This window comes from Salmo salar, chromosome ssa01 (genome assembly GCF_905237065.1).
Source record: "Salmo salar chromosome ssa01, Ssal_v3.1, whole genome shotgun sequence".
Classification (NCBI taxonomy): domain Eukaryota; kingdom Metazoa; phylum Chordata; class Actinopteri; order Salmoniformes; family Salmonidae; genus Salmo; species Salmo salar.
Genome location: NC_059442.1, coordinates 93,648,790 through 93,671,270, shown reverse-complemented (window position 1 = coordinate 93,671,270; position 22,481 = coordinate 93,648,790). Strand labels below are relative to the sequence as shown.

The 22,481-nt window shown below is 44.5% G+C and overlaps 1 pseudogene; it reads left to right on the top strand.

Moving 5' to 3' along the window:
* LOC106610474 (tektin-3-like) overlaps positions 1 to 22,215 on the top strand; it is a 31,687-nt pseudogene extending 9,472 nt beyond the window's left edge.
* The last annotated feature ends 266 nt before the right edge of the window (positions 22,216 to 22,481 follow it).

The following is a 22,481-nucleotide window of genomic DNA, read 5'->3' as shown; positions in this document are numbered from 1 at the left end:
GATGGCCTTGAGATAGAAGCTGTTTTTCAGTCTCTCGGTCCCCGCTTTGATGCACCTGTACTGACCTCGCCTTCTGAATGATAGCGGGGTGAACAGGCAGTGACTCGGGTGGTTGTTGTCCTTGATCTTTTTGGCCTTCCTGTGACATCGGGTGGTGTAGGTGTCCTGGAGGGCAGGTAGTTTGCACCCGGTGATGCGTTGTGCAGACCTCACTACCCTCTGGAGAGCCTTCCGGTTATGGGCGGAGCAGCTGCTGTACCAGGCGGTGATACAGCCCGACAGGATGCTCTCGATTGTGCATCTGTAAAAATTTCTTCAGCCTCCTGAGGTTGAAGAGGCGCTGCTGCGCCTTCTTCATCACGCTGTCTGTGTGGGTGGACCATTTCAGTTTGTCCATGATGTGTATGCCGAGGAACTTAAAACTCTACATCCTCTCCACTACTGTCCCATCAATGTAGATAGGGGACTGCTCCCTCTGCTGTTTCCTGAAGTCCACAATTATCTCCTTTGTTTTGTTTTGTTTTGTTGACATTGAGTGTGAGGTTATTTTCCTGACACCACACTGACACCACATCATCTGTTCTATATGACCTCATCTGTTCTATATGACCTCATCTGTTCCATATGACCTCATCTGTTCTACATGACCTCATCTGTTCTATATGACCTCATCTGTTCTATATTTACATTTACATTTAAGTCATTTAGCAGACGCTCTTATCCAGAGCGACTTACAAAATGGTGCATTCACCTTATGATATCCAGTGGAACAACCACTTTACAATAGTGCATCTAAATCTTTTAGGGGGGGGGTTAGAAGGATTACTTTATCCTATCCTAGGTATTCCTTAAAGAGGTGGGGTTTCAGATGTCTCCGGAAGGTGGTGATTGACTCCGCTGTCCTGGCGTCGTGAGGGAGCTTGTTCCACCATTGGGGTGCCAGAGCAGCGAACAGTTTTGACTGGGCTGAGCGGGAACTGTGCTTCCTCAGAGGTAGGGGGGCCAGCAGGCCAGTGGTGGATGAACGCAGTGCCCTTGTTTGGGTGTAGGGCCTGATCAGAGCCTGAAGGTATGGAGGTGCCGTTCCCTTCACAGCTCCGTAGGCAATCACCATGGTCTTGTAGCGGATGCGAGCTTCAACTGGAAGCCAGTGGAGAGAGCGGAGGAGCGGGGTGACGTGAGAGAACTTGGGAAGGTTGAACACCAGACGGGCTGCGGCGTTCTGGATGAGTTGTAGGGGTTTATATATATCTATATATAAATATATATATATACTATATCTGTACTATATGACCTCATCTGTTCTATATGACCTCATCTGTTCTATATGACCTCATCTGTTCGATATCTGTTGTATATGACCCCATCTGTTCTATATGACCTCATCTGTTCTACATCTGTTCTATGTGACCTAATCTGTTCTATATCTGTACTACATTACCTCATCTGTTCTACATGACCTCATCTGTTCTACATGATCTCATCTGTTCAACATGACCTCATCTGTTCTATATGACCTCTTCTGTTCTATATGACCTCTTCTGTTCCCACTCTAAAACAAGTTAACCCCTTTAAAATGAATGCTCTAGTAACATGTAAAACTCAATTCAAGGAGAGCCGAGTGTCTGTGGGTTTTTGCTCCACACTTGTACTTGATTGATGAATTAAGGTCACTAATTAGTAAGGAACTTCCCTAACGTGGTTGTCTGGGTCTTAATTAAAAGGAAAAAAACAAAACCGCAGACGCTCGGCCCTCTGTGGAATGAGTTTAACACCCCTGCTCTAAGTGATTGGGAGTCTGTTTGCACACCTCAGACATTCCTAGTTTGTAGTAGTTTACAACAGACCCTCGTGGTGTGGTGCACAGGGCTGGAGTATTTATATATATATATATATATATATATATATATATATATATATATATATATATTTCTAAATATACATAGGCCCCTATAACGTTCCACTCACGTTCTAGGTTGAGGCCTATTAGGAGTGCACAGAGCGGCGGTGAGGCAGTGCTTTTCCAGAGGACGTTCAGAACAGAACTCTATTCTCGTGAGGTATTTCATAGGGGGCTGATTGGCTGAATCCTTTTCATGTATTTCATGTTTCATATTTATAGACAGTGAGGTCAGGTCGTCAGGACGGGAGGCTGAAGCATGCAGCAGCGGTGGCCTTTTTAAACCTAGCTCCTTGTTAATTGATGCTGCTGAGGGGAGGCCAAGATGTGCCGGGAGTGAAGCAATATAATGGCATTCATTCAGTTCTAAATCTAAACCTCCCTGTTTGGGACAATAGTAACCCTAGTCTGGTTGAACCAGATTGAACGCTGCGCTTACCATTATGGTGAGGCCGGGTAGCGCTCAGTCCTGGTTTAACCAGACTATAGTAGTTACACTGTGTAAACAGAATGTGTTGACCTTGAGACCCCGCCCCCTAAGAACCACTGTAGTTAAACTACAGTAGATAGTATTAACCTGCAACCCGCTGGACAGCCTTCCTTAAAGGAGGGCTATAGGTGAGCCAAGAGCAGGTCAGGAAAGACTAGAAGACACAGAGTAGCACACTATCTTGATCCTAGCACGCTGACCCATTAGAATATGTGGACAACTACAAATACCTAGGTGTCTGGTTAGACTGTAAACTCGCCTTCCAGACTCAAATAAGGCATCTCCAATCCAAAATTAAATCTAGAATCGGCTTCCTATTTCGCAACAAAGTATCCTTCACTCATGCTGCCAAACATACCCTCATAAAATTGACCATCCTACCGATCCTCGACTTTGGCGATGTCATTTACAAAATAGCCTCCAACACTCTCCTCAACGAATTGGATACAGTCTATTACAGTGCCGTCCGTTTTGTCACCAAATCCCCATATAGTACCCACCACTGCGACCTATACGCTCTCATTGGCTGGCCCTTGCTTCATACTCGCCGCCAAACCCACTGGCTCCAGGTCAACTACAACTCTCTGCTAGGTAAAGCCCCGCTTAATCTCAGCTCACTTGTCACCATAGCAGCACCCACCCATAGCACGCGCTCCAGCAGGTATATCTCACTGGTCACCCCCAAAGCCAATTCCTCATTTGGCCGCCTTTCCTTCCAGTTCTCTGCTGCCAATGACTGGAATGAACAGCAAAAATCACTGAAGCTGGAGCCTCATATCTCCCTCACTAGCTTTAAGCACCAGCTGTCAGAGCAGCTCACAGATCACTGCACCTGTACATAGCCCATCTGTAAATAGCCCATCCAACTACCTCAACCCATACTGTATTTATTTATTTGTCTTTCTCCTTTGCACCCCAGTATCTCTACTTGAACATTCATCTTCTGCACATCTACCATTCCAGTGTTTAATTGCTATATTGTAATTACTTCGCCACCATGGCCTATTAATTGCCTTACCTCCCTTATCCTACCTCATTTGCACACACTGTATATAGACTTTTTTCTACTGTATTATTGACTGTATGTTTGTTTATTCCTTGTGTAACTCTGTGTTGTTGTCTGTGTCTAACTGCTTTGCTTTATCTTGGCCAGGTCGCAGTTGTAAATGAGAACTTGTTCTCAACTAGGCTACCTGGTTAAATAAAGGTGAAATGAAAAAAATGAAAAAATTAAAATGTCTATGATGTTAGTTTGTCTAATGCAAATGTATAATGCAAAATGCCTAGTTTGCCTGATGCAAATTCTGAGTTTCACTTTCAAAATACAGGTACAGCAGCATGATTTACCTTGTCATTCCAGTCACAACAGACATGTGATACCCTGTATCTTTTATAACAAACAAACTTTCTTACTTGCTCTACAGTTCAAGTTTTCCACTGCAATGAATTGCGATAAATGCTGTGCCAGTCAAAACAATGGTTGGGAATATGCTGTAGAGGAAATACACTGCCATAATCACTGGCTTTAAAAGCCTCAATAGTTCAACATTACTGGGGGAGTGTGACTCAGTGGGAATAGCTTTTATCTTTCTGATTAAGAGCAGCAGAGCTGGGTAATAATACTATTTAAAATAAGTTACAAATATTTTATCTGGACTTAATTGATCTTGCCTGTTGCAATATAACCAATTGAGAAGTCCAAAAAATTGCGAACCCTGCCCAGCTGACACTCTAGGCAGGCTAAAGCAAATGCTCGATGTATTTAAAAGATTTTGAATAGAGATTGAACCCAGGTGTGGAGCACAGAAGGCAGCTAGTCATCATGTTGGCAGTTATTCAGGGCTGAGTCAGGCTGGTGGAAAAGCAATGCGGTAATGCAGTGTTATTGTAGTGAAAACACAGAACCCCAGAGGAGCCAATCACATTACAGTAACAGTGAGAGGCTCACGCCATGGAAGACAAAACAATGAGGAGTCCAATCGCTAAGACAACAGTCCAGCATGAGGTACTTTCTATAGTAGGGAGAGGAGGAGAGTTGTATTGGGCTGACTGTTGGATGAGAATAGTTCTCCAGAATACAAATAGTAATTGTGAGTCCTAGCCAAAGCCACACACCTAGGATGAAAACAGTCAAAGACTGAGCCTGGTTAAGGCAGAGGTTGTTACATCACACCGGTAGGCTACAGTAACGCAACTACATGATTGTGTCTACAATGGAAGGACCTAAATCATTCACAACCGCGGCCCTACATATTCCTCCTTGTGACACTGAAATAAATCCTACTATGACACTGATATAGATCCTACTGTGACACTGATATAGACCATACTGTGACACTGACATAGACCATACTGTGACACTGACATAGACCCTACTGTGACACTGAAATGGATCCTAATGTGATACTGAAATGGATCCTAATGTGACACTGAAATAGATCCTACTGTGACACTGAAATAGATCCTACTGTGACACTGACATAGATCCTACTGTGACACTGATATAGATCCTAATGTGACACTGATATAGATCATAATGTGATCACCGTACCCTACTCTCATCACCCCACTGGAACCATCAGCACGGCTGGATTATCTTCAAATAAGCAGCTCCAGGAGCGAATGAAAGAGTGAACTCTGTAGCTCTGTTCAGGACTACACGACGGACAAGGGCACCCACAAGTAAATACATTCATGATTTCTTATTCCATGTGATTGTGATTAACGTTACCGTGAAAATATTTCTGAAATGTCTCGACAATAAATGTGCCTTTTCCTCTCTCTCCCCCTCTCCATCTATGTTGTAACAAGCCGTCATATTTTGTCAGTCCACTAGCGACATGTGTCTCATGTAAAGGGTGCATGTTTATTCTGTGTTATTATTGAGTTAGCTAGTAAATAAATTATTAAACCAATTTGTGAAGTATTGAATTTTGAACAAGGCTGTGGTTTTTGCAGATCCAAGAAGGTTACGACTGGTCAGAATGATGATGATAAGAGGTAATGATTAATATTTTTTTATTTAACCAGGTAAGTTGACAGAGAACACATTCTCATTTACAGTAACAACCTGGGCAATAGTTACAGGGGAGAGGAGATGAATGAGCCAATTGTAAGCTGGGAATGATTAGGTGGCCATGATGGTATGAAGGCCAGATTGGGAATTTAGCCAGGACACCAGGGTTAACCCCCCTACTCTTATGATGAGTTCTATAAGATATTTTAGTGACCACAGAGAGTCGGGACACCTGTTTAATGTCCCATCCGAATGACAGCACCCTACACCCTGCAATGTCCCCAATCACTGCCCTGGGGCATTGGGAAAACATTTTTAGACCAGAGGAAAGGGTGCCTCCTACTGACCCTCCAACACCACTTCCAGCAGCATCTGGTCTCTCATTCAAGGAACTGACCAGGACCAACCCTGCTTAGCTTCAGAAGAAAGCCAGCAGTGGGATGAAGGGTGGTATGCTGATAGCAAATAAGATGACTGTTTATCAATTAAATAGATATATACCTTATAGAGTTTAATTCGGGAGATGGTGACTCTTTAAACAACCTCTTCAGTGGTGCCCCAAATCCTAATTAGTTCAATGTTACATGATTAATTTAATTGGGTAACAATTAAACATAGTTAGTTGAATAAATAAATAACAGTCATCAGATTGATGAAAGTAAAGCGACAAGGAACACCTGTTAATTGAAATGCATTCCAGGTGACTACCTCATGAAGCTGGTTGAGAGAATGTCAAGAGCGTGCAAAGCTGCCATCAAAGCAAAGGGTGGCTACTATAAAATATATTTTGATTTGACTAACACTTTTTGGTTACTACATGATTCCATGTGTCATTTCATAGTGTTGATGTCTTCACTAATATTCTACAATGTCGAAAATAGTCAAATAAAGACAAATCCTGGAATGAGTAGCTGTGTCCAAACTTTTGGCTGGTACTGTGGATCCTACTGTGACACTGGATGAAGACAGCAGAGGTGTATTTAGAGGGCAAGTTGGTCAGGATGATATCTATGAGGGTGCCCATGGTTATAGATGTAATGTTATATCTGGTAGATTCCTTGGTCATTTGTGTGAGATTGAGGGCATCTAGCTTAGATTGTAGGATGGCCGGGGTGTTAAGCATGTCCCAGTTTAGGTCACCTAGCAGTATGAACTCTGAAGATAGATGGCGGGCAATCAATTCACATATGGTGTCCAGGGCACAGCTGGGGGCTGAAGGGGGTCTATAACAAGCAACAATGTTGAGAGACTTGTTTCTGGAAAGGTGGATTTTTAAAAGAAGCTCGAATTGTTTGGGCACAGACATGGATAGTATGACAGAACTCTGCAGGCTATCTCTGCAGTAGATTGCAACTTTGCCCCCTTTGGCAGTTTTATCTCGTCTGAAAATGTTATAATTAGGGATGGAAATGTGAGGATTTTTGGTGGCCTTCCTAAGCCAGGATTCAGACAAGGCAAGGACATCGGGGTTGGCGGAGTGTGCAAAAGCAGTGAATAAAACACATTTAGGGAGAAGGCTTCTAATGTTAACATGCATGAAACCAAGGATTTTACAGTTACAGAAGACAACAAATGAGAGCTCCTGGGGAATGGGAGTGGTGCTGGGAGCTGCAGGACCTGGGTTAGCCTCTACATCACCAGAGGATCAGAGGAGGAGTAGGGTAAGGTTACGGCTAAAGGCTATAAGAACTGGTCGTCTAGTGCATTCGGAACAGAGAGTAAAAGAGGCAGATTTCTGGGCGCGGAAGAATAGATTCAAGGCATAATGTACAGACAAGGGTATGGTAGGATGTGAGTACAGTGGAGGTAAACCTAGGCATTGAGTGATGATGAGAGAGGTTTTGTCTCTATAGGCACCAGTTAAGCCAGGTGAGGTCACCGCATGTATGGAGGGTGGAACAAAAGGGCTATCTAAGGCATATTGGGCAGGGCTAGGGGCTCTACAGTGAAATAAGACAATAATCAATAACCAAAACAGCAATAGACAAGGCATATTGACATTAGGGAGAGGCATGTGTAGCCGAGTGATCATAGGGTCCAGAAAGTAGCAATAGATGAGTCAGGGAGCCAATTCAGTAGTCGTTATTACGAAAGGCGAGATGGAGACACGGCGATTCAGACAGCTAGCGTGCAGGGGCTAGTAGATGGGCCTCCGGTGACGTCGCAACGGAAGAGCCTGTTGAAACCACCTCGGACGGTTACGTCGGCAGACCAGTAGTGATGGATCGGCGGGGTTCCGTGTCATCAGTAAAAGGGTTCAGGCCAATTGGCAAAATAGGTTTTGTAGCCCAATAATTGGTTGATGGACCTCTTCGGCTAGCCGGGAGATGGGCCTAGCTCGAGGCTAACTCCAGGCTAACTGGTGCTTGCTTCGGGACAGAGACGTTAGCCAGGAGTAGCTACTCGGATAGCAGCTAGCTAGCTGCGATGATCCGGTGTAAAGGTTCAGAGCTTGCGGTAGGAATCCGGAGATGTGGTAGAGAAAAAGCAGTCCGATATGCTCTGGGTATATATCACGCTGTGCAGACTACCAGGAATTGACCGGGCTGAGGCTGGCTGACGTCCGAGTTAACGGTGAGGACCGCTAGCAGTGACTAACTGACTACTAGCTAGTAGCTAGTTAGCTGGCTAGCTTTTGATGGGGGTTCCGGTTCTAAAGTATAAAAATAGTAGATCCGTACCACATTGGGTGAGTCGGGTTGCAGGAGAGTAAATTCAGTTCGTAGATGGAAAATTAGATTAAAATACATATGGAATATATACGAAGAAAACGATAAATACACGGGACAGGGCGGGACTAGACAAAAAAAACACGTCCGACTGCTACGCCATCTTGGATATAAGATTAGTATAATACACGCCTTCCTGTATTGTACTAATGTTAAAATTGATTACTCTATTTTACTGCCATTTTTCTTGGTTCTTATTCTTATCTTGTATTATTTTTTATTGTTGCATTGTCGAGAGGGAACCTGCAAGGAAGCACTTCGTTGGACGATGTATTAAATGTGTATCACGTATGTACAACTAATAAAACTTGAAATACAGCATTAACAGTGTGTGACCATCAACAGGTGTCCCAGGAATGCCTGTATCACAGAGAGAAGAGGATGTCTGTCGATCTGGTTCACGACGGCGTGGGGAAAGATGTCATGAGGTTAAAACACATCACTACAATCATAGCATGAATATGACGAATGATCAGAATTTACTTAATTGATCTGTTTCCTGTTTCGCTCATTATGTAACCAGGAAGTGGAAACCATTAAGTCGTGCCAGGAGAAGAAGAGGAGACATCTGGACAGAGCCATCGCTCAACTAGCGTGAGTCTACACTCCTAGAGTATGACACAGAACTACTGTAAAATAGACCTTCACTGTTTGAAAGCTAGGCACCATTCTAACCCACAGTCCTACTCATGGAAACAGTAAGGTATAGAATATAGATAATATGTTAATACACTACAAGGGCTCATACATGCTTATAACATAATAAAACATTATACCTGTCGTGACTTGCAGTCTCAATCCTTTAATGGTTGAGTATTTAATTATATGTTACAGCATACCAACTGATATTTGGTGTTTTATATCTTCTGTACAAAGGCTTCTAAACTGACAGTGACTATATGGCAAAACTGATCAAAAGGGCATGGCTAGCCGCTCAGGGTTGAGACTTGCTGCCACTGATCTTTTCCCTATATACCTTTAATTGTCCGGGAACCACTACTCTACGTATCACTTAAATTGATACAGCACACTCACTAAGCGGTGCAACAAATATAGCCTCTTACAAGGCATGCGTTGAAATATGTTAATATGTCAGAGACTCTTTCACCTGCCCACAACAATCCACAATAATTGATACTGTTCAACACATTTACGGCATTTTACTGTGCATTCTACAGTGTTTTACTGTTGAAATTACAGAAAAGTCTCAAGCCCAGTTTTCTCTGGCATTTAAAATTAGGGCCAAATTCGAGCTGGCTCGATTAGAATTCGGGCTGGTGATGCCATTACTATGCAACCACCAGCTGATCACTGCTGGATGCCGACACATTTAGCTAGCTCGTCTGGGTTGTTGCTGTTAGCTAGGACATGGACAAGCTATACAAACATTTATGAGAACGTTCAGCTACCTAACGTTAGCTAGCAAATCAGAGTTGCAACAAGTAAGCTAGCTAGCTAGCAAATGGGAGCTAGCAGGAATTTTAACTGGCCAGGTTCTATTGAAAGCTAGCCAGCTAGCTAGCTACATCATATCAAACCTGCCGTCTGGTTTGCTTGGTTAGCTAGCTAGCTAATAGCCAATGCCATGGCAATCAAGGTAGGAATTAAGCTAGCAAGCCGGCCTGTTCTGCTATCAATGGTGCTAACCGTTTAGCTAGCTAGCTAACATCAGCAAGCTAAATAAATGGCTCTGATTCTGGCTGGCATTGGCTGGAGTATGGGGTAACATTAGTTATAGCATAGCTAGCAACATTAGTGAAGCCAGCTGCAGTCACATATTGGCTACCTAGCAACATGACATAATTTATCATTTCTGGAGGCAGTGGAAAAGCAGTTTGAGCTAGCTCACCAAGTCCAGCCCAACCTGGGTTGACTTCAAAGTGCCAATGAAAACTGGCTTTATTGTGCAGTAAAACAAATGTATGGTATTTTACTGTACATTCTACAGTAATCTACTGTATTCAGTTTATGCAGAATCATACATTTAATTAATAAAGTAAGTTACTGATAATATTACAAAAACGGCTAAAAGTGTATTGTTTTAAAGATGTTATTTTTATGATAACATATTCACTTCAGATCTCACTTGGTGAAGTCCATAGGACATAACATGGACGAATCCAACAACCATGTCTCTAGCAAATACAGTCATGGGTGGTAACTCTACAATTTACTCAAAAGGCAAAGCACTCTGGGAAATATTTGAATAAGGCTTTACACTAAGCAGTGTGTTAATTTATCACTGTTCCGGTGTCAAAATGGGTCCTCAGACACCACAATTTCAGTGTTAATTTAACACTCTGTCTGAATTACTATTTTTGTAACACTTTTTTTTCATGGTTATATTAACAGTACTGCACTTTTCATGTAGCCTACTTTTGGCCATACTGTAAAACATTTCCAGTACAGTTTACAGTAACTTACCAGCAGAAATTGGCCAAAAAGTTACTGAAATGCATTTTACGGTAATCCATTTTAAGGTACCCAAAAAGCTACTGTTATGTAATTGACAGTATATTCCTGGAAATACCCATGCACTGTTATTTGTTTTTACATTTACATTTTGGTCACTTAGTGCGCACTCTTGTTCTTAGCAACTTAGTCAGTGCATTCAACCAAGGTTAATAAAAAAAACATATCAAAGTCATAACAAGTAAAACGTTTCTGTAACTGTTACTGGGAATGTTGTTGTAGTTATTAAGGATACATTGGTCTAAAGAATTATTGTAATTACAACAAGATATCTTATGATATATCTAGACTTCCGGCGCCGACAGAGATGGCCGAATCGCTTCGCGTTCCTAGGAAACTGCAGTATTTTGTTTTTTTATGTGTTATTTCTTACATTGTTACCACAGGAAATCTTAGGTTTTATTACATACAGTCGGGAGGAACTATTGGATATAAGAGCAACGTCAACTCACCAACATTACGACCAGGAATACGACTTTCCCGAAGCGGATCCTCTGTTTGGCCCACAACCCAGGACAATGGATCGGATCCCAGCCGGTGACCCAAAACAACGGCGCCGCAGAAGGGGCAGACGGAGTGGTCTTCTGGTCAGGCTCCGTAGACGGGCACATCGCCCACCGCTCCCGAGCATACTACTCACCAGTGTCCAGTCTCTTGATAACAAGGTAGACGAAATCCGAGCAAAGGTTGCCTTCCAGAGAGACATAAGAGACTGTAACGTTCTTTGTTTCACGGAAACATGCCTCACTCGAGACACGTTATCGGATTCGGTACAGCCAGCTGGTTACTTCACTCATCGCGCCAACAGAAACAAGCATCTCTCTGGTAAGAAGAAGGGGGGGTGTATGCCTTATGATTAATGAGACGTGGTGTGATCATAACAACATACAGGAACTCAAGTCCTTTTGTTCACCTGACTTAGAATTCCTCACAATCAAATGCCGACCGCATTATCTACCAAGAGAATTCTCTTCGATCATAATCACAGTCGTGAATATTCCCCCCCAAGCAGACACATCGACGGCCCTGAAAGAACTTAATTTGACTCTATGTAAACTGGAAACAACATATCCTGAGGCTGCATTTACTGTAGCTGGGGATTTTAACAAGGCTAATCTGAAAACAAGGCTCCCTAAATTCTATCAGCATATTGATTGCGCAACCCGGGCTGGCAAAACCTTGGATCATTGTTATTCTAACTTCTGCGACGCATATAAGGCCCTCCCCCGCCCTCCTTTCGGAAAAGCTGACCACGATTCCATTTCGTTGCTCCCAGCCTATAGACAGAAACTAAAACAGGAAGCGCCTGTGCTCTGGTCTGTTCAACACTGGTCCGACCAATCGGATTCCATGCTTCAAGATTGCTTCGATCACGTGGACTGGGATATATTCCGCAAAGCGTCGAACAACAACATTGATGAATACGCTTATTCGGGGTGCGAGTTTATTAGCAAGTGCATCGGTGATGTTTTACCCACAGTGTATATTAAAACATTCAACAACCAGAAACCATGGATTGATGGCAGCATTCGCACAAAACTGAAAGCGAGAACCATTGCTTTTAATCAGGGCAGGGTGACCGGAAACATGACCAAATACAAACAGTGTAGCTATTCCCTCCGCAAGGCAATCAAACAAGCTAAGCGTCAGTATAGAGACAAAGTAGAGTCGCAATTCAACGGCTCAGACACGAGAGGTATGTGGCAGGGTCTACAGTCAATCACAGACTACAAAAGAAAAACCAGCCCCGTCGCGGACCACGATGTCTTTCTCCCAGACAAACTGAACAACTTCTTTGCTCGCTTTGAGGACAATACAGTGCCACTGACACGGCCCGCTCCCAAAACCTGCAGGCTCTCCTTCACTGCAGCCAATGTGAGTAAAACATTTAAACGTGTTAACCCTCGCAAAGCTCCAGGCCCAGACGACATCCCTAGCCGCATCCTCAGACCAGCTGGCAGGTGTGTTTACGGACATATTCAATCAATCCTTATCCCAGTCTGCTGTTCCCACATGCTTCAAGAGGGCCACCATTGTTCCTGTTCCCAAGAAAGCTAAGGTAACTGAGCTAAATGACTACCGCCCCGTACCACTCACTTCCGTCATCATGAAGTGCTTTGAGAGACTAGTCAAGGACCATATCACCTCCACCCTACCTGACACCCTAGACCCACTCCAATTTGCTTACTGCCCCAATAAGTCCACAGACGACGCAATTGCAATCACACAGAACACTCCCCTAGCCCATCTGGACAAGAGGAATACCTATGTAAGAATGCTGTTCCATCGACTTCAGCTCAGCATTTAACACCATAGTACCCTCGAAATTCGACATTAAATTCGTGACCCTGGGTCTCGACCCCGCCCTGTGCAACTGGGTCCTGGACTTCCTGACGGGCCGCCCCCAGGTGGTGAGGGTAGGTAACAACATCTCCACCCCGCTGATCCTCAACACTGTGGCCCCACAAGGGTGTGTTCTCAGCCCTCTCCTGTACTCCCTATTCACCCTATGACTGCGTGGCCATGCACTCCTCCAACTCAATCATCAAGTTTGCAGACGACACTACAGTGGTAGGCTTGATTACCAACAACGACGAGATGGTCTACAGGGAGGAGGTGAGGGCCCTCGGAGTGTGGTGTCAGGAAAATAACCTCACACTCAACGTCAACAAAAAAAATGAGTTGATTGTGGACTTCAGGAAACAGCAGAGGGAGCAGCTCCCTACCCACATCGACGGGACAGTAGTGGAGAGGGTGGAAAGATTTAAGTTCCTCGGCGTACATATCATGGACAAACTGAAATGGTCCACCCACACAGACAGTGTGGTGAAGAAGATGCAGTTTGCCAGGGTGTTACTAGGGTGGGCATTCTATGTTCCGTTTTCTATGTTTTGTGTATTTCTTTGTTTTGGCCTGGTATGGCTCTCAATCAGGGACAGCTGTCTATTGTTGTCTCTGATTGGGAGCCATACTTAGGTAGCCTTTTCCCGCAGGGTTTTTGTGGGTAGTTGTTTTCTGTCTTGTGTTTTTCACCTGACAGAGCTGTTGCGCTTTGTTCCACTTTGTTTTTGATTCAGTGTTCAGAACTAATAAACATGATGAACACGTACGACGCTGCACCTTGGTCCTCTCCTTGCAACAACTGTTACAGAACTACCCACCACAAACGGAGCAAGCAGCGTGGTAAGAAGGACTCCTGGACATGGGAGGATATCCTGAATGGCAAGGGATCCTACACATGGGAGGAGATCCTGGCTGGAAGGGATCATCTCCCATGGGAACAGGTGGAGGCAGCCAGGAGAGCGGAGGCAGCAGGAAAAGGGAGCGAACGTTATGCTGGAACACGGCTGGCAAGGAAGCCTGAGAGGCAGCCCCCCCCAAAAAATTTGGGGGGGCACAGGGGGAGATTGGCAGAGTCAGGCAATAGACCTGAGCCAACTCCCCGTGCTTACCGTGGGGGGCGGTTGACGTGGAGAGCACCGTGCTATGCGGAAGTGCGCACGGTCTCGCCCATCTGCACGTACAGTCCAGTGCGGTCGATACCAGCCCCCCGCAAGTGTCCTGCTAGAGTGGGCATCCAGCCAGGGCGGATTGAGCCAGCTCAGTGCATCTGGTCCCCAGTGCGCAGTTTCGGCCCAGGGTATCCTGCGCCGGCTCTGCGTAATGTGACTCCGGGGTGCTGGGAGGGGTCAGTTCGTCATGTGCCTGCGCTCCGCCCGTGCCGGGCTACAGTGACAATTCAGCCAGAACGGGTTGTGCAGGCGGTGCGCTCCAGACCTCCAGTGCGTCTCCAAGACCCAGTGTGTCCTGTACCTGCTCCCAGAGCCAGGCCTCCTGCATGTCTCCCCAGCCTGGTGAGTCCTGTGCCTGCTCCCAGAGCCAGGCCTCCTGCATGTCTCCCCAGCCTGGTGAGTCCTGTGCCTGCTCCCAGAGCCAGGCCTCCTGCATGTCTCCCCAGCCTGGTGAATCCTGTGCCTGCTCCCAGAGCCAGGCCTCCTGCATGTCTCCCTAGCCTGGTGCGTCCTGTGCCAGAGTCGCCCGCCTGTCTGGAGCTACCAGAGTCGCCCGCCTGTCCGGAGCTGCCAGCGTCGCCCGCCTGTCCGGAGCTTCCAGAGTCGCCCGCCTGTCCGGAGCTGCCAGAGTCGACCTCCTGTCCGGAGCTGCCAGAGTCGCCCGCCTGTCCGGAGCTGATTGGGAACCATACTTAGGTAGCCTTTTCCCACAGGGTTTTTGTGGGTAGTTGTTTTCTGTCTTGTGTTTTTCACCTGACAGAGCTGTTCAGCTTTGTTCCACTTTGTTTTTGATTCAGTGTTCAGGACTACTAAGCAAGATGAACACGTACCACGCTGCACCTTGGTCCTCTCCTTGCAACAACCATTACAGTTTGCTTAGAAATTCTAGGGACATTTAGGAGGCCTGCGTCTTGTGACCGTAACATACGTGTAGGTATGTACGGCAGGACCAAATCAGAAAGATAGGTAGGAGCAAGCCCATGTAATGCTTTGTAGGTTAGCAGTAAAACCTTGAAATCAGCCCTTGCCTTAACAGGAAGCCAGTGTAGAGAGGCTAACACTGGAGTAATATGAACAAATTTTTTGGTTCTAGTCAAGATTCTAGCAGCCGTGTTTAGCACTAACTGAAGTTTATTTAGTGTTTTATTTTTTTGTGTTCTTATTTTTGCACGTTATGTAGATGGTAAAAAAATATGTTCTTGAAACAGTCTTGATATGTTCATCAAAAGAGAGATCAGGGTGCAGAGTAACGCCGAGGTCCTTCACAGTTTTATTTGAGACGACTGTACAACCATCAAGATGAACTGTCAGATTCAACAGAAGATCTCTTTGTTTCTTGCGTCCTAGAACAAGCATCTCTGTTTTGTCCTCTGAAACACAAGCTTCCAGCGAGGGCAATTTTGGGGCTTCACCATGTTTCATCGAAATGTACAGCTGTGTGCCATCTGCATAGCAGTGAAAGTTAACATTATGTTTCCGAATGACATCACCAAGAGGTAAAATATATAGTGAAAACAATAGTGGTCCTAAAACAGAACCTTGAGGAACACCGACATTTACAGTTGATTTGTCAGAGGACAAACCATACACAGAGACAAACTGATATCTTTCCGACAGATAAGATCTAAACCAGGCCAGAACTTGTCCATGGTGACCAATTTGGGTTTCAAATCTCTCCAAAAGAATATGGTGATCGAGCTTTTCGTATACATTGTTTGTCTTCAGGAAGGCAGTGAGTTCCTGTGCAACAGCTTTTCCTAACATTTTTGAGAGGAATGGGAGATTCGATATAGGCCGATAGTTTTTAAAATTTTATGTGTCAAGGTTTGGCTTTTTCAAGAGAGGCTTTATTCTGCCACTTTTAGTGAGTTTGGTACACATCCGGTGGATAGAGAGCTGTTTATTATGTTCTACATAGGAGGGCCAAGCACAGGAAGCAGCTCTTTCAGTAGTTTAGTTGGAATAGGGTCTAGTATGCAGCTTGAAGTTTTAGAGGCCATGATTATTTTCATCATTGTGTCAAGAGATATAGTACTAAAACACTTGAGTGTCTCCCTTGATCCTAGGTCCTGGCAGTTGTGCAGACTCAGGACAACTGAGCTTTGGAGGAATACGCAGATAAAAAGAGGAGTCAGTAATTTGCTTTGTAATGATCATGATCTACTCCTCAAAGAAGTTCATGAATTTATCACTGCTGAAGTGAAAGCCATCCTCTCTTGGTGAATGCTGATTTTTAGTTAGCTTTGCGACAGTATCAAAAATCCATTTTGGATTGTTTTTATTTTCCTAAATTAAGTTGGAAAAATTGGATGATCGAGCAGCAGTGAGGGCTCTTCGATACTGCACGGTACTGTATTTCCAAGCTAGTCGGAAGACTTCCAGTTTGGTGTGGCGCCATTTCCGATGCAATTTTCTGGAAGCTTGCTTCAGAGCTCAGATATTTTCTGTATATCAGGGAGCTAGTTTCTTATGACAAATGTTTTTGGTTTTTAGGGGGCGACTGCATCTAGGGTATTGTCCAAGCTTAAATTGAGTTCCTCAGTTACGTTGTTAACTGATTTTTGTACTCTGACGTCTTTGGGTTGGCGGAGGGAGTTTGGAAGGGCATCTAGGAATCTTTGGGTTGTCCGGGAATTTATAGCATGACTTTTGATGTTCCTTGGTTGGCGTCTGCACAGATTATTTGTTGCGATTGCAAACGTAATAAAATGGTGGTCTGATAGTCCAGGATTATGAGGAAAAACATTAAGATCCACAACATTTATTCCACAGGACAGAACTAGGTCCAGAGTATGACTGTGGCAGTGAGTAGGTCCGGAGACATGTTGGACAAAACCCATTGAGTCGATGATGACTTCGAAAGCCTTTTGGAGTAGTTCTGTGGACTTTTCCATGTGAATATTAAAGTCACCAAAAATTAGAACATTATCTGCCATGACTACAACGTCCGATAGGAATTCAGGGAACTCAGTGAGGAACGCTGTATATGGCCCAGGAGGCCTGTAAACAGTAGCTATAAAAAGTGATGTCAGAATAATAGTAGAGAGAATGATTTATTTCAGCTTTCATTTATTTCATCACATTCCCAGGGGGTCAGAAGTTCACATACACTTAATTGGTATTTGTAGCATTGCCTTTAAATTGTTTAACTTGGGTCAAATGTTGCGGGTCGCCTTCCACAAGCTTCCCTTGAATTTTGATCACATTCCGCCTGACAGAGCTGGTGTAACTGAGTCAGGTTTGTAGGCCTCCTTGCTCGCACACGCTTTTTCAGTTCTGCCCACACATTTTCTATAGGATTGAGGTCAGGGCTTTGTGATGGCCACTCCAATACCTTGACTTGGTTATCCTTAAGCCATTTTGCCACACCTTTGGAAGTTTGCTTGGGGTCATTGTCCATTTGGAAGACCCATTTGCAACCAAACGTTAACTTCCTGACTGATGTCTTGAGATGATGCTTCAATACAACCAAATAATTGTCCTTCCTTATGATCCCATCTAAATTGTGAAGTGCACCAGTCCCTCCTGCAGCAGAGCACCCCCACAACATGATGCTGCCACCCCCATGCTTCATGTTTGGGAGGGTGTTCTTTGGCTTGCAAGCATCCCCCTTTTCCTCCAAACATAACAATGGTCTTTATGGCCATTATGGCCATTTTTGTTTCATCAGACCAGAGGACATTTCTCCAAAAAGTATGATCTTTGTTCTCATCTGCAGTTGCAAACCGTAGTCTGTCTTTTTTATGGCGGTTTTGGAGCAGTGGTTTCTTCCTTGCTGAGTGGCCTTTCAGGTTATGTCGACATAGGACTCGCTTTACTGTGGACATAGATACCTTTGTACCTGTTTCCTCCAGCATCTTCACAAGGTCCTTTGCTGTTGTTCTGGGATTGATTCGCACTTTTCGCACCAAAGTACGTTCATCTCTAAGAGACAGAACGCGTCTCCTTCCTGAGCGGTATGACGGCTGCGTGGTCCCACGGTGTTTATACTTGCGTACTATTGTTTGTACAGATGAACATGGTACCTTGCTCCCAAGGACGAACCAGATTTGTGGAGGTCTACAAAAAAATGTCCCTAGGTCTTGGCTGCTTTCTTTTGATTTTCTCATGATGTCAAGCAAAGAGGCACTGAGTTTGAAGGTAGGCCTTGGAATACATCCACAGGTACACCTCCAACTGACTCAAATGATGTCAATTAGCCTACTTGAAGCTGCTAAAGCCATGACATCATGTTCTGGAATTTTCCAAGCTGTTTAAAGGCAGTCAACTTAGTGTATATAAACTTCTGACCCACTGGAATTGTGATCCAGTGAATTATAAGTGAACTAATCTGTCTGTGAACAATTGTTGGAAAAATTACTTGTCATGCACAAAGTAGATGTCCTAACCAACTTGCAAAAACTACAGTTTGTTAACAAGAAATGTGTGGAGTGGTTGAAAAACTAGTTTTAATGACTCCAACCTAAGTGTATGTAAACTTCCGACTTCAACTGTATGTTAATGAGTGAGAAACAACAATTCCTAACACACACAGCATGCTAGCAGATACCCATAGACTTCTATTCATTGTGCTAATGCTAGTTAGCATTGGCTCACAAAGCTACCTCTAACTTTATTCATACTGGACACAGAAACATGGTATCCACGAGTTCATCTGATTCTGTGGATGTATGAAAACTTTGCCAAAATCCCAAAGTGATCCCTTTAATACAGTAAGTTACTGAAACAATTACAAAAACAGTGAATAGTGCAGGTAATAGCCTAACCACCGATCAAGCAAAATGAGGGACTAATGCCTAGATTCAGTCAGATCAAGTTTAACCAGAGAAAGCAGACAGCCGCATAGCAGATGTTTTAGTGGTGCTAGAGGTGGAACTGTGTTGGAGCGTCAAATCTGTGAGCAGCTGCTCTTGATCATTGTCATGAAGCCACAGCCGCCCCGCTCGTGTTAATGAGTGGCAATGTCCACTTTAGGTATAATGACAGGAGCCACTTGTGGATTTGACTGGTCTAATACAGTTACATCTCCGACACCGTCAAAACAACTGATATGCGGATGTCGGCTAAAGCAGATCTGCTTGACTAGAACCCTAAACATTCAAATCCTTTTGCTGCAGGATTATTTTACTATGACAATTTAGGTGAAATTAAGAGCCTACATCTATACTTCTCTCAGGTCAAACTGAGCAGTTCAGCATGAGCTGGAGAGAGACATCAGCGAAAGGTGACAGCTCAGAGGATAGATAAGAAGTGTCACCATCTCAGGAATGCGTCAGATGGGATCAGCTACTACAGAGGGATCGAGAGACTGGACCCTTCGTGAGTAGTACCCAACCACTAGTTTAGGGCAGAGGGGTCGAGAGACTTGACCCTTTGTGAGTAGTACCCACACACTAGTTTTGGGCAGAGGGGTTGAGAGACTGAAGCCTTCTAGAGTCAGAGGCCCTACCCATTCACAAGTTTAGATATTAATGTTTTACAGCTTTGTGGATGGAATAGGATATCTATCTATCGACAGAGGTGTGTTAAATGTTCTCAGAATATAAAGCGCCCAATCCCAAATGTAACCACTACGCCTGTGTGTCTCCTGGCATAGGACCTTCCAGTCCTCACCACTGTGGCCTTATTGTAATTCTTCTCCTTCTTGACCAGCCTCTCCCTGCCCGACTCGTGGTCAAAGTTCACAGACGACAACATCCTTCACTCCCAGTGCCAGTTATCGGTGTCCCACAAGCTGCGTGACGAGATCGAGATCCTGCTGAACGCCACGTCCAACGAGATGTGGAACCAGTTCAACACGGTCAACGTGGCCTTCACCAACTGTATGTCAGAGACCACCAACGCCAAGAACAGACTGCAGACACACCTGGCTAAGGTGACTAATGGTTCCCTAGACCAATGACCATCAGGTTCATCTCTCATGTTTTAGTTCCTTTTCTATTCAGTTCCATTCAACTCATTGAGATGCAGTTTGGTTGTTTCTTGTTATACATCATTGTTCTTCAACATCAGGTCCAGGGGGTAGTAAGGAAGGCATCCTAAACTGCCTGCATACCATAGTTGATTATTGCTGAGTTTTGGCTGCTGTCTATGATTTGTCTCAAACTATTGAAGAGTTTATTACATTTTTGTGACATCTTTTATGACAATAGAGAACAAATGTTTATTATTATCAAATTGCTTTTGCTGTTTAATGAATGAGGAGAAAAGGTAAACTCATTTCATGCCCTTTTACTTGAGGCTAACAATCAGTGTTTAATGGGCAGAGACATGCAGACGAAGACCATGTAAGTGTTGTGGAATGATCACCCTCTCCACTGGTCTAGGCCTTATATGCACTGTCATCTTGTTATGGAAGCCAGGCATGCAAAGTAACTTACCAAACTCTGTTTACTGCTAAGCTAATAGTCTTGTCAAAAGATGGACACCAAAAATAGATATCTCTGCATTGCCTGTGTTCAGCACTTTCCACTGAAACATACCCTGGGTAGTGGAGTATTGGACACTGGAGCCCATTGTTGTTAAATGGCTAATTGGAGGTTGCTGGGCTCTATCCACCTCAGCAGTTCTCTGGTCTTATTCATTGACATCAGCTATGATGTGAGGCACTCAGTCTATAATAAAGCCAGTCAGCCAGCCAGTCAGTCAGACAGGGATGGTTCTGAGGAGTGGTGGAGTGATTCATGGGAATGAGATTACATGATAATGTGATGGTGGGATGAGAAGGAGGAGGGTATTGTATACAGTACAGTGTTCTTCTGATTTGATTTAAAGTTAGTTGGGGTTGATTTTGCTTTTATCCATGGTGACTAGAAATGTCACATCACCTGATCGTGTGGTGTAAATCAACAAATCAACAAGTTTATTTGAGTTTCCTAGAACTCTTTACCTCAAACCCTTACCCAGCGAGAAAAACTGGTTGCAAAGACATCCAGAGCATACAACCAGATTACAACCAGATTACAACCAGATTATAACCTGATTACAACCAGATTACAACCAAATTGCAACCAGATTATAACCAGATTACACTGGGGGCTCCCGAGTGGCGCACCGGTCTAAGGCACTGAGTCTCAGTGCTAGAGGCGTCACTACAGACACCCTGTTTCGAATCCAAGCTCTATCACAACCGGCCATGATTGGGAGTCCCATAGGGAGGCGCAAAATTGGCCCAGCGTCGTCCGGGTTTGGCCAGACTAGGCCATCATTGCAAATTAGAATTTGTTTTTAACTGGCTTGCCTAGTTAAATAAAGCTTAAATAAATAAAAATACAACCATATCAACTGCTAGAACTGCTCTCCTCCTAAACAACACAAATTCCTCTGTTTCCTTACTCCCTGGATCATCTCAACATCCCTTTCTCCTGTTTCTCTTTGCAGACCCTCCAGGAGATCTTCCAGACCCTGAGGGACAAGGAGTGCCCCCTGATGGTGGCCCAGACCAGGCTGGATGAGAGAGCACGTTGGCCTAACGTGGAGCTCTGCAGGGACAACCCACACCACAGGTAGGGCTCGGGCATGTCTAGGTATTTTATAGCCAGTATGTTTTACACTTACCCTGGGTTTTATAGCCAGTAAGTTTTACACTTACCCTCCCTTCTCCTCTATTTACCACTTCTTCAATCTGACTGTCTTGTCTGTCCTTGTCTCTGTCCCTGTTCCCCGTCCCTGTTTCCATCCCAATCTCCAGACTGGTGGGAGAAGTGAAGGAGATAGAGGACACCATCCTCAAGCTGCGTGAGAGGCTGATGGAGGCAGAAAACACCCTGCAGATGTTGGTCAAGACCAAGGCTGCCCTGGAGCATGACCTGTCCATCAAGGCTAACTCCCTGTTCCTGGATCAGGAGAAGTGCATGGGCATGAGGAAGAGCTTCCCCAGCACCCCACACCTGGTGGGATACACCTAAAGCTTTCACATAGTATAACTAAGGGTGGTGGGATACACCTAAAGCGATCACACAGCACTGTATACACTAAGAGTGGTGAGCTTCACTTTGGCCATGACACAATACTGTATACACTAACTAAGGCCCAGAGGCTTTCCTGGTCAAGAGCATTGCACACAGCCAAGGAAAAGTCCTGGATCCCATAGGAATGAGCACCACATAAGGATTGGGTTAATTCATATACACTATTGTTTCTACACTATTGTACTGACCTGAACTGTACTGTTCTGGCTCTGCTTTTCACATTGTCCTTTCTAGAGTGATTCCAGGCAAGCCCATCTGAGCTATAGTGCTCTGGCCTGGTTCTTCCTACACTGAGGAATGAGAGCAGTATCGCTCAGGAGGGCTTGGCTCGGCCATAGAGAATGATAGAGGACTCTAATGGCCAAGAGCTTGATTTAGCATGGGCAGCGCCA